Consider the following 13,030-nt stretch of genomic DNA (forward strand, 5'->3'; position numbering starts at 1 on the left):
AAGAGGGGGAGGACACCAATTGATGGAGAAACAATCAATTTGACATTTGCATTTAAATATAGCTTTGGCATTTCATTTATTCAATGCAATCTCCGTGAGGTGTAAGCGAGCTGGGAAGGCAGAGCATAGTTACCTGAGTCAGAATGGGTCCAGGAAACCGAGGTCAGCATTGCTCCAGTCACAGAAAAGACAGAGAGGCCTCCATGATCACAAGAACACTGGTCTTCTGGGAGATGATGCTTCTAGTGGCTGGTGGAGAAGAGCAGAAGGAAGACGGGATTAGAGTAGAAGAGGAAAGAAGATGCTCTCAGCCACAATGGATGTCATCTCTGGCCTGACTCTACAAAATGACACACTTCAGTGAAAAAGTCAATTGCAACAGTACCTCTTTATTTCTTGAAAAGTTATTGAAGCACTGGGTCTCTCTCAATGGAGTGTTCTTGAAACTGCCTCGTGGGGCATAAAAGGACCCAGAAATTTGAAAATACATGTCATTGAGACATTTGTGAGATCATTTTATTTTACTACAGCTGCCACTGAAACACTCGTCTATATAAAGGAAAAACATCAGAGCACCAACAAGCATTCAAGGCCAGCGTTCCACCATGTGGACCAGCCTTGATCCACTGGGGTGCACCAGGTACACAGGCTGCGAAGTCAATGACTCTCTATTCTGTTGCTGTAAAATAAAATTACTCTGGCTCCTCTCCTGGGGAAAAAGAGCCCGTCAAGCTCAAGCTCACTAAATGGGCTGCAAGTTATCGGGCCACAGTCAACCAATAATCTTGCAAAATAGCAAAGCTGGTACATGAGATAGATGGCATAATAATTTCTGATGGAAGATATGTTTTTGGCCCACATCCTAAGGAAGACAAATCAATAGACCTTCTAATGAAAAGAACAGTATTATCCTAGGAGCTTCAGTGTGAGAATGTTAGGAAGTAAGCTCATTAGATCAGTGGTTCTCAGACTATGGGCCCTGGAACAGCAGCGTCAAATCACCTGAGAGCCTGTTGGAAATGCAAACTCTTGGCCCCCACCCAAGATCTACTGAATCTGACCATTTGGAAGTGGGGTCCAGGGATCTGTTTCAACAAGCACTGCAAGTCATGCTGATACACCTTTGATCATTAATTTATCCACCCATCCAAAGACATTTATTCTGTTGTTGTAAACAAAATTACCCTACTCTACTGCGTGTGAAGCTCCACTTAAGGGCAAAGTGTGGAGCTAAGGATTGGGGAGGGAAGGAGGGAGGATCTGAGTGAGAAGATGATGAAATCCCTGCCTTTGAGAAATATATTGTCAACTATGGGAGATAAGGCACGTACACAGGCAGCTCAAATACAGACAGACTGTGTTATTTCCTCTAACAAGTGGTTAGAGGGTTTCCGAGGAGATGTTTGTTTCTGGTTGGGGTTGGGGGCGGGCAGGCATCAAGACAATGACAATAATAACGGGCCTTGAGATCTGGACAGGATTTTGACAGGCGGGAGCAAGCAAAAGGTGAAGCAAAGATGCAAAGGTAAGAAAGCGTGAGGGCTCTTCAGGTGCATGGAGCAACCAGGTCTGGCTGATGCGTGAGAAACTTAAAGCCGAAATGGGTGAGACAAGGTTACTTCCAAGTGCAGACAGGTAAATGCTAGGGGCTTAGGGCTTCTCTTTCTTGTGTGAAGACCACCCAGGTGCACCTATTGCTTATGTTTAGAAATTGACATCTGATAAACTAGATGACTTCAAGATTTCTAAATCCAGTTTGCTTTTCTGTACTTTTGGAACTGCATTTTCTAGAGGGGAGCACCTCAGCGGCTTCAAGAATTAACTGCTGCAGGTTTGCCCAGGAGGAAGACACAAAAGAAAATTTTAAAGTAGGCACAAGAATCTGGATGTCACAGTAGCCTCGGGCCATTCTGCAAAGGGGCAAAATGTTACCACACCTAAAAGGCCCCTGAGGACACCTAAGGTTTCAGCTTTATAAAACAACTCAAGTGGATATAGTGTGCCTTAGTCACAGGACAAAGTTAAGCCAGGAGGGGCAGGGAGAATGGGTGAATGGGGTCAAAAGCACACACTCCAGCTATGAAATAAGTAAGTCATGATGTACTGTACAGCACGGCAACTACAGTTAATAATACTGTATTGCATATTTGACAGTTGCTAAGAGAGCAGATTTTTCTTTTTCTGATTTTTCTCCCCAAATCCCCTAAGTACATAGTTGTATATTTTAGTTGTAGGTCCTTCTAGTTGTGGTATGTGGGACACCGCCTCAATGTGGCCTAATGAGGGGTGCCATGTCCGCGCCCGGGATCCGAACTGGTGAAACCCTGGGCCACCAAAGAGGAGCACACAAACTTAACCATTTGGCCACGGGGTCGGCCCCCAAGAGCAGATCTTTTTTTTTTTTTTAAGATTTTATTTTTTTTCCTTTTTCTCCCCAAAGCCCCCCGGTACATAGTTGTATATTCTTCATCGTGGGTCCTTCTAGTTGTAGCATGTGGGATGCTGCCTCAGCGTGGCCCAATGAGCAGTGCCATGTCTGCACCCAGGATTCAAACCAACGAAACACCGGGCCGCCTGCAGCGGAGCGCACGAACTTAACCACTCGGCCACGGGGCCAGCCCCAGAGCAGATCTTAAAAGTTCTATAGATTTTCCTATATCACAAGAAAAAAATTTTTGTTAACTATGTAAGGTGATGGATGTTAACTAGACTTATTGTGGTGATCATGTCCCAATGTATACAAATATTGAATCTTTATGTTGTACACCTGAACTAATATTATGTTATATGTCAATTACACCTCAATTTAAAAAAAAACGTTAAATCGATGCTTAACAACTCCAATTAGAGAAAAAATACTTTTCACGATCAAGAAGGTACGGCTTTTGCTTCTAGAAAACTGACATAAAGAGAATGCTTTATTTCCTGATGCTGCTAGATGAATGATGGCATACTGAAAAATGTTTTTGATGTCACCCAAGGCTCTGACGGAAACAAAGCTGGATTCAGAATTGGCGCTATCTGGCTGCTCATCCCAGCTCTGCCATTGAACCATCCAAATCATTGTGGGCAAGGCAATTAACCCCCTCAAACTCGGTTTTTCATCAATCAAGAATCAGAGGCACTAACTTGCCTCACCTTCTTTGAAATTTAAATAAGAAAATAGATATGAAGCTGCTATAAAAATTATAAAGTGCAATACTACACAGAGGTATAGAATTACCGTCCTCGTGGAGACATTTGGGTACTAATTAATACTTGTTACTACATTGGCCTTTGAAAATATGAAAGTAAAATGTTTCTCGTGCCCTTGAGACTCTCATTTTAAATATTTGCAGATACAGCAGTTCTAAGACATCAACCAAACCATTCTCCCAAGAAACATTTCAAAGTCAATTTTTTTACTTGTAATTTTTAAAAAAATTTTATTCCTCTGACCACTACAGAGCATCCAGTTATCTTTCAGCAGCTCCTGGTGAGCACAACTCAGTCTTCAGCAACACAGACAGAGACGATGGCAATAATTTATCATCTCTGCAATAGTTTAGTCCCAGATGGACCATTTACTAATTTATTTCCATATGTAACTGGCAGCGAGATTAATCAGGCTTCCAACTCGGAAACCTGAATTGCCTTTATTCCCTTAACAGGCTAACTCTGGACAAGAGGAAGTAGACGTTTATATAGAAAACCAAGAGTTCCTCTTAAAAAGCCTGTCGACCTGAGACGCAGGCCTTTACACACTACACACACACAGCTTGCTCCTTATGTCACTTGGAGGGCTGGTTCTTTCTTCAGATACTCCTGGGCTTCCCACAGGAGCTGTGTCTGACAGAACTGCAGGCCGAAGTAAGCCCAGAAACGTAACACAAAATCAGGTCCAGTTGCAGCCACGTTCCCCTCGCTGTATGCAAGCCAGGGGTCTCATATTTCTGAAACTGAAGCGATCTTTTTGCCACGGTGCTGCGCCCAGCTGGCCCGGCTACGTGGTGCCCGGGCACTGGAAAGTATGTGCTTTCTTTTTTCCACTCTTTTTAAGGGTCTAAAACTTGACTGAATTCAGCAGCTGCCATATCCTCAGCGAGGCGAGGGCTAAGGAATTGTTAACATTGCTTTCAGTCCCCCTGAGTTCAACTCTCAGTCCACTTTTGTTTTTAATTCTATCCAGCGGATGACGGTGTTTACGTATGGAAAGCCAGCCAATCCCCACACGGGGCAAAAAGCTCGAGTTGCCTGGTGACGTCTTAAGTGGAACCCAAGGTCACTGCCAGGAAGGCTCAGTAGACAGGACCATACAGAGATATTATCAGCTGGATCCACACACCTGGGTCACGAACCAACCACGTGGCTTTGGAAAAGTCACTTAACAGTTCAGGCTCACAATTCTTTCTTCTGTCATATGAGGAGTTCAGTTCCCTAAGGTTCCTTCTGGCTCTCAAATCTTATGATTCTATAAGTATGGGAAAAAAAATCAGCCAGTCACCTGGTTTCTGGGTTTGGATGATGCCAAACAGCCAGCATTTTGGAAGCATCTGAAAGTGGCTGAATGGGTCCAGATTGGTGCTATGACAGACACAGCCTTCAGAATCTCAGTATCCAAGAGACTCTCTTTGAGCACAGAACATAAGCCTTTGAAGATTGTTCAACAATGTACATTTTTACAAGGTTTTAAGAATTCAGTGAAATACAACATTTTGAAGTACTGTTCTAATATGGCAAAAATTACCAAAGTACATAAGTCACGGTCCTTTGTCTCCAATATGCTTACATCTCAGTTAAGGAGAGACACAACTAATCTTAACATAGTGAAATAAGTGTTCTAACTGAAGGCAAAGAAACTGTTACAGGAACACGCGAGATGGAGAAATCCCAATGGAGGCGAGCCGGGTGGATCTGTAAGGTATGTATGGAGAAACTGGAGTTGAAGCTGGGCTTTACAAAGCAAAGATGGGAGTAAAAGCATCCAGGCAGAGGCAGCATCAAGAGCAACAGCCTCTAAACTTCCTGGCATGGCCAGGACACAGTATTTAGTACCCTAGGGCCACACCACAGAGTGCTCAAGGAAGAGAAGACCGAGTGAGAGGGAAGGCTGGAAAGGGACTACTGCTGGAAAGCCCTAGAAGCCAGCCTAATGATTGGCGTTTACCCTGTGATCACCAAGAACCTTCACAAGTTACTGGCAGTGGAGACTCCAAATGAGCTGTGCCTCAGGAAGTTGATCCTGGCAATTCTATCACCATTTAAGATTGGTAATAAGATCAGTGTGTACCTTCATTTTTCTCTTATTTATTCCATGCGGCCACTATTTGGGAATCCCTCAGATTAATTTTTTTCCAAATGAATTTCCTGGCCCTTCCAATGGAAGCAGTGGAGTTTCCGATAAGCACCGCCAGGGTTCTACATTTGAGTGACAGGGTCGGCCTGGGCTTTACATTTAGGTTGAAGTCTTTTTCTCTTCTCAAGAAAGAAAGTTAAAATAAAATGGCATCGACTGGGGGTTTTTTTGGTTTTTTTTTAACACTGGAAAGTATTTCTGGTTGATGAAAAAAATATACAAATGTCCTGACTGTTGGAAAGGTTTGCTTGAGCACTCCCAAACAGACAAATGTCGAACTCATCAGCCAAAGTAGTTCATTGAAACTTTTCTGATTTCTCCTTTCAGAGGCCAAGGTTAATGAGCCCAAGCCTTCCAGGGCCCCTCAAACGTAATAGCAGGATGTCATGTAAACCCTCATACCAATGGTATTCAGTTCCTCTGCCTCGGGGGGCCAAGCACAGGTGGCTTCCTGCAGCTGTCACAGAGAGAAGCTGCCCACCATGATACACAGGGCCGGCGCCAGGCAAGCCAGGGCATGAGGATGGGGTCTGCAAGCCTGTCCTTCCCTCGCCCCCAAATACGGGCTTGTGTCTCGAAACTCCATAGGGGTGAGTGTGGGAGTAGTCTGAGGAGATCCTCCTCTGAAAAAGGAGCTGCCATCTGTATGAGCCACCATAAAAACAAATCCCCCAGAGAAGACGCAAACTTCACTTCCCATCTCTGGGTGGCTAAGACTACAGATAAGTATAAATGGGAAGCTTCAACATTAGTTTCATTTTGGATCACCTTATTCAGAAATGCAAATTGGATCTATGCACCAGGGTGTTGAACATTCTAGGGGTCAAGTCCCTGATTAATAATTCAAAATCTGTCCAGCCCTCCACATACCCAGGGGTTCAGGAAGCTCCAGAGCCCCCCCACAGCTGTACCCTTAACATCTAATCAAATAATTACTGTGAAGGACAACATGTAGTAGGCGCTGTCGATAGTTCCCTGTGCACATAAAAGACAGTCTCATACATACCAAAAGAGTTGCATGTCTCAGAATGCCACTTTCTGTCAAAGTCCACCTATGGTCAGAAAACAAATCCTCCTCAAACAAATAGATTAGCTTAAATTACCATGCCATTTTACATTCTCTTCACTGACACATGAATTATAAAACTATAAGGTAAATGCAGGCTTAAACTGAATAACGGGCATAAATAAAAATATTTTGACATTAAAAACTCAGTATAAATTGAACTACAACATGCTTGAAAGCTCCTGCAATCATAACGTGCACATTGAAATCCATTAACCTAATACCTAGGCTGCTATTCAAACACAGAGGTCTAGCATGTAAATAAACACTCATTTGAACACTTCTCCTCCTAAATTACTGTACAATTTGGCTGCAAAGTCACACACTTACAAAGTCTATCATCTTAACTCGGTAGCTCTCTAACCAACACTCAAGTCTTATCGAGCTATAAGGTGGGAGCACATAACGTGAACCAGAGATCAGCAAATGGTACCAAAAAGTAGCAGCTGATGTCAAAGACAAACCAGGGTCATCCCGGCGAGAAGAGAGATATTTACATAAGCATTCAGAAAAGACAACGGAGCCCCAATTTCCCTTTGACTGCACACCCCATCAACCTTTCTGCTCTTCACCTGCTCATTTTTATATAAAAGCAATTTCTACAACGATACATTCAAAGACATTACTTGCCATCAACTCAGCAGCAAAGATTCTGTTGCACGTTAGATTTGCTTTAAGACTCAGCTATTTTCAACCAAAGCTTTCATTCCTTTCCCATCACTACCCCCCTCCAAAAAATTAGCTTCCCTAATAATATATTTCTCAAATATGTCACCTGCCAAAGCCATTTTCTTACCTTTGTAACTCACTCACATTTGTTTCATTTGATGATATTTACCCAAGCAAGGACAATTGTTTGACTGGAATCTTGCAACTTTCAACTTTGCCCAGATTTTGCTGTCGAGAGGAAGAGGAATGCCAAACCCCCGACACACGGCTCAGCTGAGCTAATATACATCTGAATCAGAGCTACATTTTAAATTCTTTTACACTTACTTAATATAGTGCGTGCTGCCTGTCCACTGATGCGATATCAGAAACCTGCAAGCTACTATTTCTGCAACTGTGTCACTGTAGATAGTCTGAAACATGTACGTAGCTGTTGCCATGGAAACAAACACAGCTAGGGTAGAGTGCCACGCTGTGTTAATTCCTTCACCCATGAACCCCAGGGGAATGCTAACATTCATCTTCTCTCTCCTTTCGTCTCACACTGCTTTAATATTTTTTAACATTATCAAATGATGTACTAAATACATATGGTACACCAGAAAATACGGATGGCTGAAATGAGCTGTGTGCCAAACTAGCCTGCTGGGTATCTGCTTAAGGTGGTACAGCTGTGCAACGGATCCTTTCACTAACTTCTCCTGGGAGAAAAGGAGAACTTTGTTTCTTTCTTTTAAAACGGTGTGGGGAGGACAAAAAAGGTGAGCATCCTGTCTCACCTAAGAAGAACAGTTATGGAACTGCACCGGAATAAAGATGCTATCAGCAACGTGCCTTATCAGTTCTGCGAAAGGCAGACGGAGGTCTTGCAAACTTTCTGAAGTGGATCCAAGCTAAGAGCTGCTTTTCCTTCCAACTAGAGCTGCATGAGCAGGTTGTAAATCCAATAGTTCTAATGAGGCAAAAGCACAAATCCCCAACAAGAGCTTTATCTGTCCCCACTTGGTCTTTGTTCCTAAACTCATGGAAGAAGGTATTCGAATGAATGAGTGAGTAACAAGGTGGAAATCAGCCATCATTCAGAAAACAATGCGTTTGTCCTGGAATCTGAACATTCTCTTATTTGCTACAAGTTCACATCTCTGCTCTTGTCAAATGTTTGGACTGGTGGAGAAAAGTCTCTTATTACACCTAAAGGACAGAATGTGAAGATACTGGCACATTGGACCATCTTTCCATTATTCAAACCAGTAAGCCAATTTAAATATTGGGGTTACACATCGCTGTAGACAAAAGTAAGCTGTTCAAAATCTTAATTACATCCTATCCCTTGGGCTAGTTAATAATATTCAATCTAGATGAAAATGGCCATACTTTAGATTTGCATGCTGGTGTGCCTCACTTGAATACAATTTTCGCACTAAACAATCAATTGCAGGCTTTAAAAGTGCAGATCCATGACTCTGAACTGGCATGTTTTAAAGAAACCACTACCTCATTTGCGGGGATTATGGCAAAATAGTCTTACAAAAGATAAGCAAAATTTTCCTGTTATTTCCTAAATTGAATCATTCTTGGCTATATACTCTGATAATAATAATCAACTCATCCCTAAGAAAAAGCAAAGCAGAAAATAGATATGTACACCTTAGTGGTGAAAGAGACATGTAATTTTTTTTCTTCTTCTCCCCAAAGCCTCCCAGTACATAGTCGTGTATTCTAGTTGTAGGTCCTTCTGCCTCTGCTGCCTCAGCATGGCTTGATGAGTGGTGCTAGGTCTGCACCCAGGATCCGAACCGGCAAAACCCTGGGCCATCAAAGCGGAGTGCGCGAACTTAACCACTCGGCCATGGGGCCGGCCCTGAGATATGTCATTTCTCAAGAGATATGTCAAATCTCAAGACGCTGTTAGGGTCCAGTACAAAGCCTAGCCTTCGCGTATTAGGAGAGCAGGTAAAGATCACCATTTAACTAATCCTGACCAGTACTTACAAACCTAAGGAGCAGAGCCACAGCAATAAAAACATCATTCCTTATAGTTTGCATTTCTGTATCTACAGTTGTTGAGTATTACCAAGCATTTTCACATAGGTCATCCCATTTGACCACGACAAGATTGTACTATGAATTAGTCTGGCAACTATCACCAATCTCATCTCTCATTAGAGAGCACTTAGGTTCTCAAAGTCAGTGACTGGCCCAAGGTCACACATTAAGTGGCAGAACCCCCTTGTCTTCTGTTACTTGATCTAAAGTACTCAAATATTTGGTTAAACATGATTCTGGGTGTGTCTGTGAGGGTGTTTTCTAGATGAGATTAGCATTTGAGTCAGTGGACTACCCAGTCCGATAAAAAGCAGACTGCCTTCCCCAATGTGGGTGGGCATCATCCAATCCATTGGAGGCCTGAATAGAACAAATGGCGGGTAAGGGAGAATTCACTCTTTCTGCCTGACTGTTTTCAAGCTGGGACACGGGTTTTCTCCTGCACTTAGACTGGAACTACATCACCAGCCTTCTTGGGTCTCCAGCTTGCAGACAGCAGATTGCGGGAGTTCCCAGCCTCCATAATTACATAAACCAATTCCTTAATACATATATTAGTATATATATACATATATATATACTATCTATGTATGCAGGTATGTATATTCTATTGGTAATATTTCTCTGGAAAACTGACTAAAAGACCTCCCTAAGGAAGTAAGTTATTCTGGACTTGCAGCCACCAGATAATCAAAAGTGGATTTCATCATGCTTTGGGTTATTCACGAACTCCTACTCACATTACCCTGGATATCAAGAATCAACTGGATTTGGTCATGCTACATTTTGGTGAAAGAGGGATTCCTAGAAGTAAGTTTACCCAGACGACTGAATTTGTTCTAGGCTGGCTTGGGGCTGTTCATGAAGCAGCAGAAGGCATCCTTAGGGGGCGGTGTTCTGGAGAGAAATCCCATAGGGGCCGGGGGAACACTTGGTGCCTTCAAATGGCTGCTCCAACTCAAGAGTCAATGATTTGGTCCCTTCTGATGAAAAGCATTCTAAAAGGGACTGTATAAGAAAACAATGAGTCGGGCAAAGTGCACAGCACGTGATTTAGCCTGTTATAAATATTTTTCATGACTTGGCTGGCATTATGCACATTCTGATACAGAGGCACTCTCAGAAGCACGGGGCAGGAGGGGGAAGAGGTCACCCACACAGGAAAAGGCCCCACACTACCGCGATTTTCTAAGCCTTGTATTTACATTTTCATTTTCTCTGCCCTCCGCTTGCCCCTCCCTGGCTGTCAGGGTATCAGCTGGCCTTCTCACCATGCAGAGTGGCCTGGCTCTCGCTGTTTCCATCCTGTTTTGATTCACATCTAATATGCCAGGGGCTGGGAAACCAAATAAGAGAGTTGATTAGAATTTTGTCTGAAATAAGATGAAAACAGGCCTCAGAAAGTGTCCCTGAGCACAAAAGTGTCGACTTCTGGATGCCATTGACTCTAGGTCAATTAGCCTAAAGCCAGCCACCTAATGAGCAATTTGCCTATAATTTAAAACCTTTTTGAGTGTTTTTACATAGCAATGTCCTTTGCTCTTTTTTTTGCCATCTCTTTGGTTTTATAAGGTTTATAAATTTGAGGCTTCAAAGGGTACACTTAGCTTGTTTATAAATTTTAGTTTATGTTTAATTTTCATTTTTAAATTAAATAATTTTTTGAGATACTGGCAATGAATGCAAAAACACTCAAAACGGAATTGAATTTCTGGTGAACTGGTTATTAGGCAAATCAATAGGAGAACTAGTTTTAAGGGAATTTTTACTTCTAATCTTCATTTTTTAGGACGCAAAAACTGGCCAAGGAAATCTGCAGCTCATCAGACGAGAATGCACAAACCGCCTTTCGCATGCCACCGATGTCTCTCTTCCTTCTTGCCGCACAGGATTCTGCAGACTTGAGTTTCCAACCTCCAGTGAAGGGAAGGAATTTTGTATTGCTTGGCTTTGTTTTTTTCCACCATGAATTTAATTTACGGGCACTACTGAGCAAAGCTCGGCTTGCTGAGTCTCACCCAGAGCAGCGCTCACCGTCCCACTCATTCCAGGAGCCTCTGTTGCATGTTTTGAAGTTGTCGGCACAGATGGCCTAAGAGGCCCCCACGATCTTTTGCATCACAGCAATGCATAGACTGCAGAAGTCTGAGACTCACTCATCTGACAACCCAATTCTTAATGCAAAGGGGGAAAAGGCCCAAAGTCAAGGTGTATCCAGTATGATCGGAGCTGATGGCACCAGCCCCATTCAAAGGAGAGGCTAGGTGCCTTGCAGCAATCTGTTCCAAACACCCTTTGAGAGGAAAACCAAAGATCAGACCTCCCTTTACGGCCAGAGGCCAAGATGACCTTCGAGATCAGAGACAAGATATGGGTGTGCTCTTATCAGGTAGCATCAAGGCTGCAAAGGAGGACAGGAAAGAACTGGAGATGGTCCCTGTGCCCCAGTATTACCCACCTGTGGCTCTCACACAGACACTGCCCCTCGGGGCGGAGCCCCTGAGCCACTTAACCACTCTACAGAAACCAAGCATTCCAACCAGCATGGTACCCTGGCATGGTGCTGCAAGAAGGCCGGCCAGATAGTAAGGGTCATCTTTCTCCCGGGGCAGCCATCCTGCTGTTTGTGGCACAGCTATGGGGAATTACGGGGCCAGCTCTCGGAGAAGAGAAATTGACCTGGGAGGCCTCACTCTTGTGGCGCTCACATGGATGTTCAGTCAGGGTCTGGGAACGAAATTCTCCTGGAAACTGAAACTTTTCCTTTTCAGTCTGAAATGTCTCCAGTTGGAGACAGAGCAGCTAGCTGTCCTCAGTGTGTATGAACTTCCTCAATGTCTATATGGAAGATACTCAATGAGCTCAATTCACGTGCCCTCAATGGGGTTATGTCCACTCCAGGACTGGACACTAATACCTAGCCATCGAGGAAGTTATAAATGTAGGGTTTTCTTCTTTTTTAATCTGAGGATGCAATGAACTGCATCGATGTGTCTTACCCGAACCTTCCCTACTTAAGAAAAATGGAAGTTTTTAATACAATAAGTAATGTACATGATCAGAACGTAAACCACTTCTATTAGAACATTTTGGGAGCTGTTTTAACAGAGATCAAATAACACTGACTTAAATAAAAACACGGCTGTTCGTTTACTTCTCATGAAACAGCCTGAGAGGGTAGGCAGTCTGGTGGGGGGGCTGCAGGGTGGGTGCGATGTGGCTGGGCAGCTGCCACCCTGCAGGCAGTCTCCCAGGATTTTTCCGTCTTGTGGCTCTGCTATCTCCTAGCGTGTTTTCCACATTTGTATGGGCTTTAGGAGCTCACTACCACCTTGTCCCTGTCCTAACCAGAGGCAAGGAAGAAAGAGAATGTGAAGGGCTTGCTCCTTCGTTTTAAAGGTAAAATCCAGATGTTGTACCTGTGCCTTCCATGTTCATCCATCAGGCCTGAGCTTAGGGACTTAGTCATGGCTGGCAGACCATGCTCAGCTAAAGCTCAGGAGTTCTACTATTGAAAGGAAGAAGCAAGGAAGGGCTACTGGTGGACAACTAGCAGTGTTTTAAAAACACTGAATATATTTACGGATACAAAGATAACAGTAACAGTTTATAAACATGCATGGGAATGATACGCACAAATTCAAGATGATGGTTATGTGGGGGCACAAGGGAGAGAGGAGTCGTGGGGCTGAAGAAGGGGGACATAGGGACCTACAATGGTATCTTCAAGGTTTTATTTTTAAAAGATATTTGAAACAAAAACAGCAAAATGTTGAGTTCGGCCAAAGTTGGGTAATGGGTACATGGGTGTTTTAGCTTTGTAAAAGCTACAAATAAATCATAAGAAAATCCACAAAATTTAGCACCTCGACAACCCAACTGCAACTCAACTCATAATTAAACCGTATTTCACC

At 43.3% G+C, this 13,030-nt stretch overlaps 1 protein-coding gene across 10 annotated transcripts in view; it reads right to left on the bottom strand.

Annotated features, from left to right (window-relative positions):
• FOXN3 (forkhead box N3) overlaps positions 1–13,030 on the bottom strand; it is a 390,902-nt gene that overhangs the window by 285,823 nt on the left and 92,049 nt on the right. For 3 of the 10 annotated variants that reach the window (XM_023628246.2, XM_023628249.2, XM_023628248.2), the window contains exon 2: positions 134–249. The gene's annotated coding sequence lies outside the window, so the exon portion shown is untranslated. Of the gene's footprint in view, positions 1–133; positions 250–6,341; positions 6,383–7,197; positions 7,497–13,030 lie in introns of those variants that run through there. The other 7 variants (XM_023628247.2, XM_070249752.1, XM_070249747.1 and 4 more) reach the window with 6 other exon arrangements.

Source organism: Equus caballus, chromosome 24, assembly GCF_041296265.1.
Source record: "Equus caballus isolate H_3958 breed thoroughbred chromosome 24, TB-T2T, whole genome shotgun sequence".
Classification (NCBI taxonomy): domain Eukaryota; kingdom Metazoa; phylum Chordata; class Mammalia; order Perissodactyla; family Equidae; genus Equus; species Equus caballus.